This window comes from Ixodes scapularis, unplaced genomic scaffold (assembly GCF_016920785.2).
Source record: "Ixodes scapularis isolate PalLabHiFi unplaced genomic scaffold, ASM1692078v2 PGA_scaffold8__174_contigs__length_109621045, whole genome shotgun sequence".
NCBI classification, from domain to species: Eukaryota; Metazoa; Arthropoda; class Arachnida; order Ixodida; family Ixodidae; genus Ixodes; species Ixodes scapularis.
The window spans coordinates 81,258,046-81,274,684 of record NW_024609883.1 but is presented as its reverse complement, the minus strand read 5'-3'; positions in this window follow the sequence as shown (position 1 = coordinate 81,274,684).

The window sequence follows — 16,639 nt, the reverse complement described above, 5'->3', positions numbered from 1 at the left end:
TCCTCCCTAACCTTCTCCACCACCGCCTTCATTTGGGAAGCGCAGAAATTCCTATCGACCTCTCTGCCTCTCTCTCTCATTCTCGTCCTTTCCCACCATCCTCTTCCCTCAATCGCCACGGGTCGATCCTCTCCAAGCTCTTCCTCATCCCCTTCCCGATCCTCTTTCAAAAGCTTCCCCCGAATGTGTTCTGGTTCCACCAGAACCGCTTTTGTTTTTTGTTTTTTTGTTTTGTTTTTTGTGTTTTTGTTTTTTGTTGTGCGTTCCATTTTAGGTTTCCTCTCTCTCTTTTTTCCCGCTCTCGCTCGAAGCCGGGCCTCGAACCCCCATCGGAATTTCCAGTTGTGGGACTGTATATCCTCGTCGCCTCCCTGCATGCTTGTGACCATCTAGCCGTGGGCTGCTGTGTTTTTTTGTTTTGTTTTTTCTTATTTAGTAAAAGGGGGGATTCACGTTTGAGGGGGTTGGCTCACAGTGTCGTAGTCATCGTAATTGCGAACAGACAAGCAGTAAGCAACTAATATGACGCTATTGATTAATACACGAAGCGACTGGTTATTGCTCTTAAGAAACAGTGACATCGCTACTACATCGTACGAAAGGACAGCCTGCCGATAATGTCCGAGCTGTGCTTCTACCTCACAAGAAGGTTCTGTCAAATTCGGTAATACACAAGCTGTCTGCAGACATATTTGGAGCTCACACATGTACTGTACGATGCAAATTAACACGCTCCGAACATGCTCGAGGCATGTCCGCACATAATTTTGTCGCCACTGTCTGCAGCCAACCGGGTACCTTTTGTATGGTGTATAGTCACCTCGGTGGCTCCGAGGCGAGAGCGCCGGCCTACGGATCCCCAGGTGGCGGGTTCGAATCCCGACCGAGGTGCCCGCAATAACACGGAGGCTTATTGCGGAGAAGGCGCCGTGTAATCGAGCTTTCGGTTGCATGTCAAAAGAACCCCAGGTGGTTTAAATTAATCCCCAGTCCTCCGCTGGGGCGTGCCAGATGCCCGTCGTAGGTTTGGCACGTAAAACCCCCAAATTTCGCTTTTTTTGTATGGTGTATAAGCAGTGTGTCTGAGGCTCAAAAATTCCAGCGTTAATATTTTAAAAAAATATAACTTTTTTGCTTTTGTATTTTAGCAATACCACTTAGATGTAATCGGTGCAAGGACGCAGGTAATAATTATGCGACCCCTAAACACCATAGTAAGTGTTCAGTAGGAACCATGTGACAACAGCGTAACATTCACTTTGATGATGAAAAAAAGCTCAATTGAAACCTCCTTAAATATTCGGCACGTGCGGTCGGCATGATTGATGTACACGAATGTTAGTCTTTTTTTAATGGTAGGAGTTGAACTGGACACGGTACTAATAACATCCCAGTGTAGTAGTACACAATCTGAGTCGGAATACTAAGTTCACCATTTTTCGCTGTTAAAAGTGAAATATCACTTCACGTAGAAATAACTTTAATCATGCAACAGTAAATAAAGGAAGGCAAAATGGCGTGTGACTTCCATACTTCAACCCGAGAGCAAAAAGTAAATAAACGGACGTACATATACGCGATTTCAGACGGTGTGTGTGCCTGTGCGTGTGTGTGAGTCTGTGTATGTTTCCGACTTTTTTTTTTATTCGCTTTGTTTCTGGCTGAAATAAGGAAATAACTTTAAAGGCGCGTTCTACCTGCTACAAATTATACAGACAATCTGCAAACTCTGTCTGAGGCATGTTTCTTCCTTGTATGGGAGAAACTGTTCGCGGACAAGTTGAAAGCAGGCATGTGTAAAGCAAACGTGCAATCGAACCCGCTTGGGGTGTGCCCGCAGAACATTTTGTCGTCTGCATCGACCACCGCGTCTTTCGTATGACGTACGAGGAGCGTGACGGGGGCTCAGTGACCTACCAATTGCTAAGATGCAGCTGCCTCAGGGACGCATGCGGTTCGCTGCTGCCGGCCCAAACTTTCGCTCCAAAAACTTGAAAGAGAGCAGACGGCGGTGGCTGCCGCCGTTCGGAGGTTTTCGCGGAGAATCGGGCGTTACGAAAGGCGCAATCTGGCGTGATTGCGGCACCACATTCCCCGAAAGGACTGCGCACAAATAGCCGCCACGCGAAAATCGCAAAAGGCCGCGCCCGCGCACGCGCTTCGCGCGACGAATCATGACAGTCCTCGGTACGCCCCGTGTTTCCTCCTCTACCACATGACATACGCGAGCAGACACAGGTTATCGAGGCAACAACGCTCGAGCCGCCGAGTCGGACGAACGCATGGAACTGGGGGAGAGGGTATCGTGTTGGCTATAGCTTGCGAGGCTGTCCCTTTCTCAACCCTCTCCTTTGGACCGGCTCCGTCTTCTGCTACACCAACGCTTTGTCGAACCTATAGGCGCACTCTGCCACGGTTGCGGTGCAAAAGAAAAAAAGACGGACTCGGTGACGTTGCAAGACGTGAAGGCAAGTTACGACTCATTACGTATTCAAATAAGTGAATAGCTTCACCTGTCACGATGCGTTTACGCTGCCACAGCTATCGTTTTGGTTTATGTTCATGTTCATAACCATGGCTGATGGCGGTATCTGCCGCTACTCACGCGCAACCGCGGCAACGAATCGAGAAAGCGCGTGATCTGTACCGCGGGTTCCCAAAATCCACCGTCGTCGTGGCGCTGCACGTTTACCAACAGCAGGCACGTAGCCAGGGGGGCGGCCCATGGGGCCCGCCCCCCCCCCCCCCCCCCCCCGAAACCCTCGATTTTGCCGGGAGCTCCTTTCCCCCTCCCCCTCATAAAGCATTTTGTCATGAACGCCCCCCCTCCTCCTCCTCCTCCTCCTCCTCCTCCTCCTCCTCCTCCTCCCCTCCTCCCCCCCCCCCCCCCACCCCCCGAAACAATGGCTACGTGCCTGTCCAACAGACATTCTGTGGGCAGTGTAATAGTCTATAGACTATTACACTGCCCACAGAATGTCTGCTCTGCGAATGTCGCTTCCCCGCATTGTAACAACTCATGGGGGGAAGCTCACTCAACGAAGCCAACAAACCCGATTCAACGAGACACATATATATACATATTGGGAAATCTCCGACTAAAGTCACCGAGAAAACGAAAACGGCAGGGCGTGTATTTCGAACGTCGCCTTTCGTTGGCTTTCGCAGTGCTTCAGTCCCGTGCACGACACGTTGAAGCATTGTCGAAGGCAGGAACCTCGCGCTGTAGGCGGGACAACTGAAGGATCCTCCCTGCCGTTCCCACCTTGTCAGTGACTAAGCGGGCAGACACTGAGGGAGAGGAGGAGACGAGAACGCGCGGGGACATCAGGGCGCCGAGCCCTTGTTTCAACGATTAGTGGGTAGACCTAAAGCTATGGCTGCCTTTATTTCTCCACTGCACTCGTCGAACGCCTTAGAATGCGGAGCGCCGGCGTCCGGCGTTTGGATTTCGCGTTGAAAAGCGTTCGACGAGAGCGGTGGAGATAAAGGCAGCCATAGCTTTAGGCCTACCCACTAATCACTCCAGCCAGAGCTCGGCGTTTTGACGCCTCCCGCGCGCTCTCTTGTCTCCACCCGTCCTCCGGTTTCTCGGCGCATACCAGTGCTCGATACTAGAGTCACCAACGAGTGTACGATTGAAACTAACAACATTTCAGCCATATTTTGGTGCTTAAAATCAATGCCTTTGGTTATCCAAAGCTCTATCAAAAATTGCAACAAAAAAAAAACGATTTCCCGTCCTCAAACAAAACAAAAAAATAAAAGCTAAAATAGTCCACGGCAGAACAAAACGACATCGCCTGAGCTTCCTCACACAGCATCTAGAGCTCAAAAAGTCGCATTCTTAAAAGAGTAACGATCGTCAATACACCATTTTCAAAATACCTCATCGGGCAATATTGGCGTTCGCCATTGCTCGGGCACGAAGCGTGTGATTGGATCCGAGTCCTCGCCGAACGCTGACGTCAGCGCTCGTGTCCAATACAGGCTGAGAGTACGCGATCAAGCAATGGCGGACTCGGGTAACTGGCGCAGCAGCTACTACTAGATGGCGCGCGCTCTTGAAAAGGGGTCTTTACGAAGCGCAAGTTCGTCTGCTTCTTTTTCAGGGGTCGTGGTGACGTCAGAACGCGGAGCTCTGATTGGCTCTGATTGAAGGATAGTGGGTAGACCTTAAGGTAGCTTGCTTTGAGGTCTACCCATTATCCTTTGATCGGAGCCAATCAGAGCTCGGCGCCGTTCTGACGTCACAAAACCCCCGCAAAAGAAGCAGACGAACTTGCGCTACGCATGATTCGCCCGCTCCATGCTCAGCACCAAGATGGTGGCGCCCACAAGAGAATCGGGGAACGGAGTGCGGATGCTGTAGGCATAGCCTATTTAGTGTCTTTATATAGTCTCTGGCAACTTAAAAACGCAGGGCGTGGCCAGTCCCAAGCATCTCATTATCGCTCCTAAGCCCATAAGAATGACGAACAACCAATCACGAAGAAAAAAACTTTAACATAACAATCCACGCCCTCCGTTTCTTGAGCTGTCAGCGACTGTAGTCGATACTAGAGTCACTGGATACTGAGAGGGTAGCGCCAAAGCTCCCCGTATGGTGGCCATTTTTCTTCAGAGAATGAACAGTTTTTCTTTGACCTCTTCATTCTTGCTGAGCCGATCCAAATTTTACCAGTTTGCTCTACAAAGACCCGGGATTTCGGTATCTACACACCAACGAAACAAGGGCTAATCATCACTCCGCAACCCGTCGATGCTTGGCGACACTGAAAAAATATGTTTTGCTGTCTTGAACTACGCAAGACCAACAATACCATTGTAAGAGATCTGCAGAGTTGAGCGTGAATGCATGATTTATAAGGTTATTAGATACACTGAGCCAAAGACGCTTATATTGGCGACGAACGCGTTCAGTACGACGATGCTGCACAGCGATCTTAGCGCGACTGATTCAAAACGAACCTTTCGAAGCTTCGAGTACCCGAAAATACCAAAATGGCGATTGCCATGACAACAGAAACCGATCCAGCCAATCACCTTGCGAGGTTTCGGTCGTCTGCATTCTAGTATATCGGTTTGTGTCCGGCTAGCAGGTAGGGAAGGCAACAGCGCTACTTTCCCACGATCCGGTGGCTGTGGTCGATACAAGAGCCTCAAGATCGAAATGAGAAATCACGCGGTCGAGAGGTGCTTGGGCGTTGAAATCGATGACTCTAAGCTTTGACCGTGCTTTTCTAAACGCACCAACATAGAGCTTGTCATTCGCAAGTGATGATAAGTTCCGTCGCGACACTCATTGACCAACGAACACGAATCCAAATGTTCGTTGACGGATTGATCGTTGACGAATTGCGAATGCATCGCAGTGAAAAGACGGAGAGGTTTCGAAGGAAAGGAGGTAAACAAAATAGTCCGCTATATGTATTTTAAAATTTTCCTGGCAAAAATTGGATTTCTACCTTCTTTCTTTTGGCCCATCATAAACGCTACGCGATTAGTAAAATGCCAATTTAAAATCATTTATATCCCAGCCCGAAATTCACTTCATGGACTTTTTGAGAGAGGTACGACGCAGGTGTTCTCCATCATAGCCACCGACTGGCGCGCTGAGAGCGGCAGAGCGTCTCTCTTACATGCCCCTTACCGAAAACTAAGACGTTTGAAATATACCACATTCTAACTTGAGTGTATTTGAAGTACAGTTCATAATTGTAAGTACACAATAAATAGACCGAAAATATACACTTCTTCTTTTTTACTTAGTACTAAAATATATTTCTGAAAATATTTTAAAAATACATTTTTTTAAACTACATATGAAGTTCCCTTCATGCGTTCTGAAATATGTAAATACTAAATTAGTAGGCCCAAAATACCTTTCACTTAGATTTTTTAAAATATGTATTTATTTCATGCAAAATATACTCTAACCCTAGTAAAAATGAAGCGATGAAAATTATGTGCAGAATACTCTTAAAATACCTCGAAATCGTAAATACTGTTGTGTTATGCTCTAAGTATCTTTTGAGTCCAATACTTTGGTGGTCTGATTTAAGCTAATAGAAGTATTGAAAAACTCGCCTACCAGAAGTTCATTTCAAGCAGATATTAAGTACATTGAAGTGCCTAAATACAACATTTGACTAGTTTGTCAATTGAGTTGTGCAGCATCGCACTGGTAAATCAGCCCAGTTTATGTTATTGTTTCTTTTTTTCTATCAAGAACAGAGCTGATGAGTTTCTTGCGCACAAATCACAAACGGGGTTCGGAAACTACAACCACAACACTTTCTGACATTGGAAAGCTTCAGCAAGTGCTGCGAGCAGATATTTTTGGCGTGTAATTGTGTTAGCACAATGTTAGTGCACTGAATGCGTATACTCACCATTGTACGTGATGTGAGCAGTGACTTCAATATAGTGACGTTAATGACCATATTAAATAGTCAACTAGTAAAGAAAAGCAAAATAACTATTTGAAGTGAAGAAACTAGCTTCACTCGCTTCATCCTGGGTGGTGCTACGCAGAGAAGCAATACAATTTTTTCTAGGAGCCGTTTTTATGGATATTGTTTTAGCGACTGCGCCGAAATGTTATTAGCTGTATTAATGCTTCTAGTAAGAGATATTGACCACGAACTTCAAAACACTGTGTCCCTTTGACAGACTCCCGAGGAGAATATCTAATACTTGGAACATTAATAAGTGCAGGGCTGGTCACCGGCCAAATGATTACCTTCAATATGTAGGCTATATAAGGCTCTAGAGCAGTTAACGGGACTGTCATTCAGGTGTTCAGTGCGTCATGGTGTTTGTGTTTTTGTTCGTTTATAATGGTTATTTGTAGGATGTATATAGTAGTGCCTTCAAATACCGCAAGGACACATTTACTAACAAAATCCCCCCCAAAATGTGTAGCTTTTCTGCACCAAAAAGTGCAGAAATGGCATCTTGAGGGTCAAGGATTTATATTTTTGGTATATCTGAAATTTTTCTGATTAATATTTATGATATATTTTGAATACCTTTCGCACGTATTTCGAATGCGGACAAAATAATACAGAATGAATACAAAATGAATATTCGTATTCGATATACTTCAAGTTCGTTTCAAGTACGGCCTCTTTTTGCTAAGGGTTGTTTTCAACACGCGCATGTTGCCTTCCGCCGTGCTTTGTCTGCGCACTCAATGTCCACGAAACGCCGAAGCTTTTTCGATTGTAGGAAGCTCCTGCCGTAGGCGGCACAACTGAGAGACATCCCTACCGTCTTCATCCTGGCAATGACTATGGATGGCATTGTCCATAGTCGGGTGATGACGTCCTCGTCGAGGTATAGTTAGCGTCCTCGCGTCTTGCCAACACTGTACCGCCAACTCTTGAAGTTTGCGACCACGGGTGGCGCTGACAGGCAATAACCGACATTGGCGCCCGTTAACAACTGATTTTGCACGCGCGATATATTCACCGTTACACTCGCAGCTTCTTTTTGGCGCCTTCAGTTTCTCCCCTACTGTCTTTCACTATCCACCTTAAAAATAATTGTATAAAAAGCACAACCCCCCCCCCCCCCCCCCAACCAGAAAAACAAAATTACGTTGAGGTTCTGCTCATCGTGACTTGCCTACTCATTAATCTTCCCCGGTCTCGCTCCGCGTTTTCTTTATTTTTTTCTTTCTCTTTTTTGTGGTTGAATCTTTCGACGTTAATTGCCTCCACTGAAAACGACGCAGCCATAGTGAGCTTGAGGCTGTAGCCGCAGCCGGATATAGAGCAATCTCTCACTTCGATTTATTTATTTATTTTAGTTTATGAGTGCCAAAAACGCAAACTATAATTTGTTCGTATACATTGGCGTACAGGACCGCCAACGCTAGAGATGAGAATGCGTGAGCCGCACTCGGGAATAACTCTGGTTAAAAAAAAAAAACGCTAGGGTTGTGACGTGCTGTACACAAGCAGGATCCGTCGCACTAATAAACATGGTGTCTTAAATTACCAAGGCTAAACATGTTTACCAATCAACAAAAAAAAAGAAAGAAATCATAAGCATGCCTCATTATTATTAACCAAACTTTCGCCGGGTGCTTGGTCTCAGTCTGTGTTTTGATGGAATATAAGTGAAATCAAAGGCTTGGTCAATTTTTCTGTCTTAATGTTTACAAAAGGCACCAGTCCAAAACATTGCCCTTTCTCTCTCTGTCCTTCTTTTTTTTTTCATTTTATTGTGTCTTTTTTTTTCTTTTTTTTTTTTGTAGCGAATCTTGTATCTTTTGTACACTTCTACCGCTTTGCGGTTTGACCATAGAGCCACCGACAGCTTAAAAAAAACGGGACATGACAAATTCCTGGCATCTCATTATCGCTCGGCAGGGCAGCCAATCAGATTGAGGCATTAGCCGGCAAGGACGCGGAAGAACCAATCACGAAGCAAACAAACATAAGTCACGCCCACTTACACTTCAAAAATATATATATATATTTTTTTTTATTCCTTTTTTCTAAGTTTTTGTTAGGCGATTTAATATGGTTTGATGAAACTACCCGATAAATACTTCGCTGCAGACTCACGCATATTCTAATAAAGCAAAAAAAACACTACTGCTCGAAACAGAAACCGAAACACGAGCACGGAAGCTCATGGCCGGAAGTCACGTGGCTACACCTGACCGCGGTTTTCTTTCTTTTTTTTCGCTTTTTTGACGTGTGAACCAGACGACGATGACGACGAATTTGCGTGCACCGTTTGTCGTGCGATTGTTTCGCATTTATATCCCTTACGCTCGATGTTCTGCGCATGACGATCGATTGGCCGGTACCATGAACGACTGTCCGGAGTAGCAGCCCCACGTCCAACGCAACGTTGGTTTGTCGTGCGCCGCCATCCCGTTGTACAGCCCGCAATACGTCGCCATTTTGAGAAGGACGTGTGCGTGTACTTCCTGTGACATGTGCAATATTTTGTGTTTTCGATCAACGTAGTGCCAACTTTTTGGAGGCCACAAAAATAGGTTTCATATTCTTTTCTATCTACGCCATGCGTAGGGGAAACCTTTCTTTCTCTACACCCCATTGATGAATAAGAGGTTAGATTCGCGGTTACACTTTTTGTCGCTTCACTTGATCCGAAAACCTAGCCTAAGAATTTTTCAAGTTAAAAAAACATCACCACGTGAGGCGACCGCTGACCCCAGTCCCCAAAGGAAATGCCTAGATGTGGTAAATCGTATTCGACAGGAAAATTCAAATAAAAATACAGGTATTCTAAAAAATAAATATATTTCACGCGAGTTTTTTCACAGAGCAAAAATGATCCAACAAGACTGAAAAACAAAAACAAAAAAAAACTTTCAGCCTTTACACTCTGGTGAAGAAGGAAGTCCACGGGGCCTGTACAATGGAAAGTAATGGCCGGCCGCTAGTCGGCAAGCCAGGGTGGAAAGGCTGCCGCCATCTATGGGCGACGGCGGCAACCAGATAAGTGACTTGCCGCCGTCGCTCATAGATGGCGGTAGGTGTCCAGAGTTCGGTGTCTTCATTTCTCGGCGGAGGACACGATCCTGGGGCAGCTAGCTCTTAGCAGCTCCGCTGTAAAAAAGAGGTTCCCCATTGAAAAGGCTTCAAAACTGCATTGCTACTATACTATGTTTCACCTTATGATGTACCACCGGAGAGGCTACAAGCACGAGCTCCTTGCTCTGGGGCAGATCCCGGCGGCGCAAGCTCTTGTGCATTAACGGCAGCTGACTATGCAATGAGCTCGCATTGCTACTAGTACAGATATCGAGAAATAACGTCATGAAAACATTTTGCCCTAAACCAGCTTTTAGAGGATGGCCAAAATACCTTCCGTCCCGGAGAATCCACATGTCTCTAAAGCAGCATTCATACTGCGAATACATCATAAAACAGACTGTCTGCAGAGCCAGTGTTTGGCGTGTTTCTTCCTTTCGTCCTGTTACCTTGGTTACACAACAACTCTCTGCAAACATGTTTGAGGCGAAGCCAACATGCCTCCAACATGCTTGTTCGCAGATAATTCCGTCACCATGACTGCGGCTCACACAAAATGTCGACTGCTACTCGAAACCCGACACCAAATATTCCTTTTTGACCTCTTCTCGCCAGCGTGCGCTAAAATCTTCGCTTTGGAGCTCGAGCAGTGCAGTGCCTTGTAGCAGGTCACCGAGTTTCCCTCGAGGGTTCCGCAGTCTAATGTAATCATTTCGCTCAAAAGGGTGTGCGCGGTAACATATTAGCGCCCGTTTTTCTTCACGGCATTATGACGTCTTATTACGCGGCGCTCTTTTTGACCCAGACGAGGCCGATATAGAACGATCTCGGACAAGCACCGGCGCCAGTCCACAACGTACTTTCTACACCTTTTACGTTCAGTTAGCTTTCTTTTTTTTTTTTCCTCCGCGTGGCAGCTAGTGCCGCGGCGTGTAATCCTCGGGCGATAATCCGCATATTTGTCCGTCGCACGTCAGCGCCAGGACTCGAGAGACCGCGCCGCCTCCGGTGAGGCCTAAGTGCTCTCCCACTTGGGGCAGATTAATACCGAGAGCAAAAAGTCGGCGCATCGAGCGGTCGCCTCGCACCGCTGCGCGTGGAGCGCCGGTGCACTTTGCCGGTGTAATCCGCGGCTAAGCCTGATCCATTTTAAACGCACTCGTGTTTTCAGTCTCTTTCTCTCTCTCTCTTTCGTGCTCTTGCGGACAACACGTTGTACGACTGTGGCAAAAGAACTGGCTAAATATGCCACTGTATCTTCCGTCCGAGTCGCGCCTTTTTGAGTTCGTACACACGTGGTGACCAAGGCACTCTATAGTTTTTAGGGAACAAAAAAAAAACATGGCGGCGATGCAGCTAAAAGGAATGCGGCATACACAACGTACCAACCGCGACGTTGAATCGATCCGCGGGCCAAGCAGGAAAGGCACAAGCAATGCCACTTTACGTGACGTTTGCCCAGCTTGTCTCGTCCTTCTTGCGGGCGATCAGTATGCGCCGGTCCCCGCAGACGTCAGCGGGACGTGCGCCTCGGCAGCCGACTACTTGCGCATGGCGAATTAACGCTGGCTGGCGGAAGATGAGAGCCTGGGAGGAGCTTCTGGCGAGATCTTGCCTCTGACTATCGGCGACGTCAGCGGCCAAAGGCGTCGCCGTGATCGTCCTTTAATGCATGGTTGAACGCTCACTATGACGCCTTGAGTACGATGCAATAAAAAAGGAATGTCGAACTTACTAACAAATTTGACGGTGTTGGTTTGTGAACGCGATGACTATGAGCTTTCACCGTGCTTTTAAAGCGATTATAAAAGCGATAGATAGTTTTGCCGAATTACCCAAGCGACAAAACAAATGCCGGGAAAGCAGGCGCACAAGCTGCGCGTGCTGGCCTCTTCAGCTCTAATTGTTCGAAAGGACAAATCGGAAAGAAATGGGACTTCGCACGCGCGTTCCACAGACGCTTTGTCTTGCTTATTTACTTCGAATCTTTTCTATAGGGAAGTCGAGCACGTGCAGTGCGTGTGCCCACGTTCCCAAACATAGCCTTCTCTATACTCAAAAAGCCTGGCAGTTCGACGACGGAGCCATAGAGAGCCGGACGCAGATTTGAAGCGCGAGGATCTGGTAACAGGGAGCATTTCTCGAGGAACCTCGACGTCAGCGCACAGCTTTCGCAGCGGCGAGGACCCGAGACATGGTTTTCAAACCCGACGAGAAAAAAAGCGGTAACGCAAGGAACGCGAGGAGCACCAACGGACATTCCATCGCGCTCGAGAAGTGTGTTTGGGCGTCTCGCCGCAGCGGGGCGCCCGTCACGTGGCTCTCCTCTCATTCGCTGTTTCTGCCCCTCTACCTTTTCACTTTCGGCGGCCGCGGCTCGTGGCGATCTGCCAGGCTTTGTCAGTATAGAGAAGGCTATGTCCCAACATTCTTTTTGACGCCTGGGTGATTTAGCCAAAGGTCTATTAGCTTTCTTATGATTTTCAGGCCAGTTTGAGGTCTATGTCTGGCCGTTTATTTTCCCCGCTAAATTTAGCGGGGGAAATTGTGAAAAGGGTGCATGGATTGTGCGCAGCCGCCATTATAGTTGGTCTCATCGTTTCCGGTGCGAAGCCCGATGGGCTCCGAGTTCGCGCCGAGCAGTGACGCAGCACTCGTGTGGAATGCCTTTCGATCCGAGTACACTCCGAATGCTGACCAGGCTCTCGTGTCCAATGCGTGCTCACAGTGCATGACCAACTCATGGCGACCACCCACAATCTATGCACAATTTCGAAATTTCGAAGAGGATCTATTATCCGAGTCCGCCATTATTTAGGAACGTACTATTAGTATGGAACCACACGCTTCGCGCTCAAGATATGGCGACTGCCAGGGTTGCTTGATGAAATTCTGAAAAGGCTTTGTTCTGCTCACTGCAGTACGATTGCTAATTCAGGTGTTTAACGTGTATCAAACAGTAGGGATTATACGACAGACCACCTCGAGATCAGCACATGCGGGATTAAACCCAGTACCTCAGTTTTACATCACTAACTATCGCTCCACGCGGTACGAGTTGCATTACACTAGCGCAAGTTTTGCTCAAAATGCAGGACTAAGTTCGCAAGTTGACTCAGAATTTTCTGCCAAGACATCGTTCGTTGAAACGGCTATGTATGTCTTTTTTTTTTTTTCTATTTAGTTTTTAGCAAGTCGGTTTTAGTAATTTCGTCTCTAAACAAGACGGGAAGTCAGAACATGACCCGCAATCCCTCGAAGCACCATTCTAGAAATTTGGAGAAGGGAAAACTTTCGACTAACAACCGGACCGGCCAGTCCTCAACTACACCCCGTTTCAACTCAACTTGAGAAAGGTCAAAAGCTACGCTGCCTCTAAGCCAATCAGAGCGATAGTGCGAAGCACGTCACAACTCACTGCCGGAGTGCGCACCGGTGGCACGACGTCTGGTGCCTTAAAGCGACGCTCCGATTGGCTCGTCACAAAGCCCTGGCTTTCGCATTTCGCCAAGTTGAGATAACCACACTCCTTCCACCCTTAAGCTGACACGGTGGTGGGCAACTAAGGGCTCGCCGGATCAATCAAGTGCCTTCCTTTCATCACACGACCCCTCTCTCTACGCGTGGGCATGGCATCGAGAGCGTGATCACGTGGTGAAAGGTCAACTATATGATTGGTCCAACGCCATGCAGCAACCACCGCACTGTCAGCTTAGGTGGAGTGGACGGAGTACGGACACGTTCCCTCTTCGCGTCCTTCGTAACAGAATGTGCGTCGCGACGCGTGGGAAGACCGTGACAGCTGGTGACATGTCGGTCGGTGTCCAACTGCTAGCATACCTACTTGCCGCTCGTGAACCCGCAGCAGCTACCCGCGCTGACGGACGCACGCTGTCGGCACACCGTCGCCATGTTTGCGGTGGGCAAACGGTTTGAAGAGGGGAGTGTGAGCCGCGGGGTGGGGGAGGACGCCACTTCGTCCGCGGGTATAGTACCCTAGACCTGGCCGTCAGCACTGGTGAGGGCCGTCTGTAGTGCAAACTTTCGTCGCGGTGATGCTGGCGCGACGACCCGGACGAAAGGATGTTGCTGGTCAGCCGAAACCCTCTCTGACCGCGAGAAACAGCTAGCCACGCCGTCAAATACAACCGATATCGGGGAGGTCGCTGGTTGAAAACGAAAAACGCGCAGAACAAACAAAGAAAAGCAAAAGCAAGGAAGGAAGGGAAAAAAAATTTGAAGTTTGGTTATAGTTGCCACGCTTCTTCGGGGACACAATGTGAATATCTAACGAGATGGTACTTTAACTGAAGCGCCAACAAAAATACCATATTTATCTTCATCATCTTCCGAGGATGTCCATTTTTTTGCTAGGTGTCTCTCTTGAAAAAGCTATAAAATGAGTTTCAGGTTTTTTTTTTTTTTTTTTAATAGTTAACTCAATCAATATCGCGTGTTCATAGAAGCCAGCGCAATGATCCATTCTCGTTTCAGTGGGTTTACATGTAGAGGAATAAAAAAAAATTATCCAAACCCGAGTCGGTACATCTGCAATAACAAGAGACTGATTGTTCTAGACATCTACATGTAGTTTCTCCAACAAATTGCACGGGTACAGTGCATCCTGCTTGTGACCTGAATGTCCAACGAGCCCGAATCTCTAATAGAACACGTGCACCCGTGTTTGTCGTATGAACCTGGCACATGTACGGATTTAAAAATCATCATTAACACATACGTATTCCAGTGAATAGCAAAATGAAAAATTGGGGTAGTTGGTTCATCGAAAGAATAAGCGCTTCAAAGACAGGGACAGAGAACAAGATGACGAAGAGCGCTACCCTCAACTGGATTGTTTATCGAAAAACACGCATTATACGTACATATCGTCGGGCTGTCGGCACAGAAGGCGAATTAGTTATCAGATAGGTGCAGGGACGGTACACTTATTCCGTCTGTCTCCCTTTCTCGCCCTTATGTTATACGCTTCCGAAAGATCCCTCTCAGTTTTATTTATCAGTTTTCCTAGCATTTTGCGCTTCTGTCAAATCAGGAGCATATGATCACCTGTCGCAGTTTATGGCGAAAATACCAGAGGGTATTCTCGTCATAAAGACGAAGCACGCTCTCGCGCCCTGTCATTGAAACACCTGCCCATCTGCCCAACGTACAACTTACCACGCCACTGGGATTTCATACATTACTGACGTAGCACATTCATTTGTCGCCACAGGTCGCCACGTGCTCCCAATTTGCCAGAAACAAAAAGTACTAGAAAACTGAAAAATAAAACTGAGGGAAATTTTCGAAGCGTATACACCATTTTCATTTACAGTCGTCCCCAGCCACCTAGTAAACATACCAGGTATGGGTGACGAAAAAAAAAACATTTTAAGTTGCAAAAACCAAAAAAAAACAGTGTTGGGTGTTGGGTAAAGTAACTCTAAAAGGTACTTCAAGTGAAGTACAATGTAAATTAGACGTGATGTACTTCAAGTAAAGTAGTAAAGAAGAAGTACACTGTGTGCAATGTACCTGAAATAAAGTACTATATACAATGTACTTTCGAAGTGAAGTACAACTACAAGTATTTTAACACAATCGTTCATGATGCCCTTTCATTCCCCTATGCAGTGATTTGTTTAACTGGTATGCATTGCACAGAGAAAATCAAGGCTGCATGACCTTTTTTTTTTTTTAAAAAAAAAAAAAGTGGCGAATATTTGATAATGAGGCCACAGAGTACTTATTTTCAGGAGTTCAGCCAAATTCTCAAAAAACCACTGTATAGTGATTTTCGTGCACTAGATTGTTGTACCCAAGGGGGTTAAGTGTACAAGGATATAGCATGACGTTAGCCTTGTAGCTTCCGCAAGCACTCCTCTCTTAGAGGAGACCCCTGTCCTTAATGAAAACAAAAAACAGTGAGTGAGCAAGCGAGCTGGTGATAATTGATCATAATGTGACACCTGAGATTGAGGTGCGAAAAAAAAATTAAGGAACTTTCAAGTCGAAGGAAAAGACAAAAGAGAATGTCTCAAAACATTCTGACGTTCTCATGTGTTGTCTTTTTCTTCGACTCGAAAGTTTAATCGTTCCGCACCACAGTCTCAGGTGATACATTACGATTAATTTTGCTCGCCTAATATTTTAAACCTCCTCGCTCGCACTGACCGACTGAGAAATAGCGAGAGTTCAAAAAGCTACGGGAAAGCCGCTACCAGAACAAGTGGAGCGATGCGTCGCCTACTCACTTTTCTGGTAAGGGTAGAATATTCCTCCCAGTATTTGTTTGGAGTTAACAAAGCATCATTTCGCGATACAAATTTAACAAAACCAAATTTGGGGAATGTACTTTGAAGTCGGGAATTGTACTTTCCTCAGAAAGTACCAGAAAAAAATATTCAGTAAGGTACAAATACATACTCCGAGAATGTACTTCAAGTAAGGTACAAGTTTCCTAAACCTACTTGAAGTAGTACTTTAAGTACAATGTACTTCAAGTACTTCCCAACACTGCAAAAAGTAGAGGTGAGGAAAAACAAGAATGGCTGGGGCTTATATCCTGAATGCCTTCAGTTGGTGTAGCGACGGCAAGACAATGTTTCCGCCCATGCTAACAGTGACAACATTCACGATGGGGCCTTCTGGCGTGCTGCCATCTTTGCCTGCTGGGCTGTGCAACGCCTTCTGAGCATGCGCTGTAGCTCTGTTGTGCGGTATACCAGACGCTGCGCGTGCGTTCAGCATTTTTTGCAGGGTGCTTTCAGGCTGAAACTTTTAAAGCGCAGCTCTAGGCGCCCGTTTCCGGCATGAGCGGCGCCGCCGTCGCCGTAGTTGGCGTCGGCGTAACCGCGCGTTGCATTATGAGCATACTTCCCCGCTAAACTTAGGAGAAAATTTCCCCGCTAAATTTAGCGGAAAAAATTCCCCGTGGAAACATTTCCCGGCTAAATTTAGCGGAAATAATTCCTCGCTAAATTTAGCGGAAAAATTTTCCCGCTAAATTTAGCGAAAATATTTCACCATTAAATTTAGCGGGGAATTTTATCCGCTAAATTTAACGACAATTTTCCGCTAAAAGGGAGAAAAGGAGGGGCAAACCCTTCCCCCCCCCC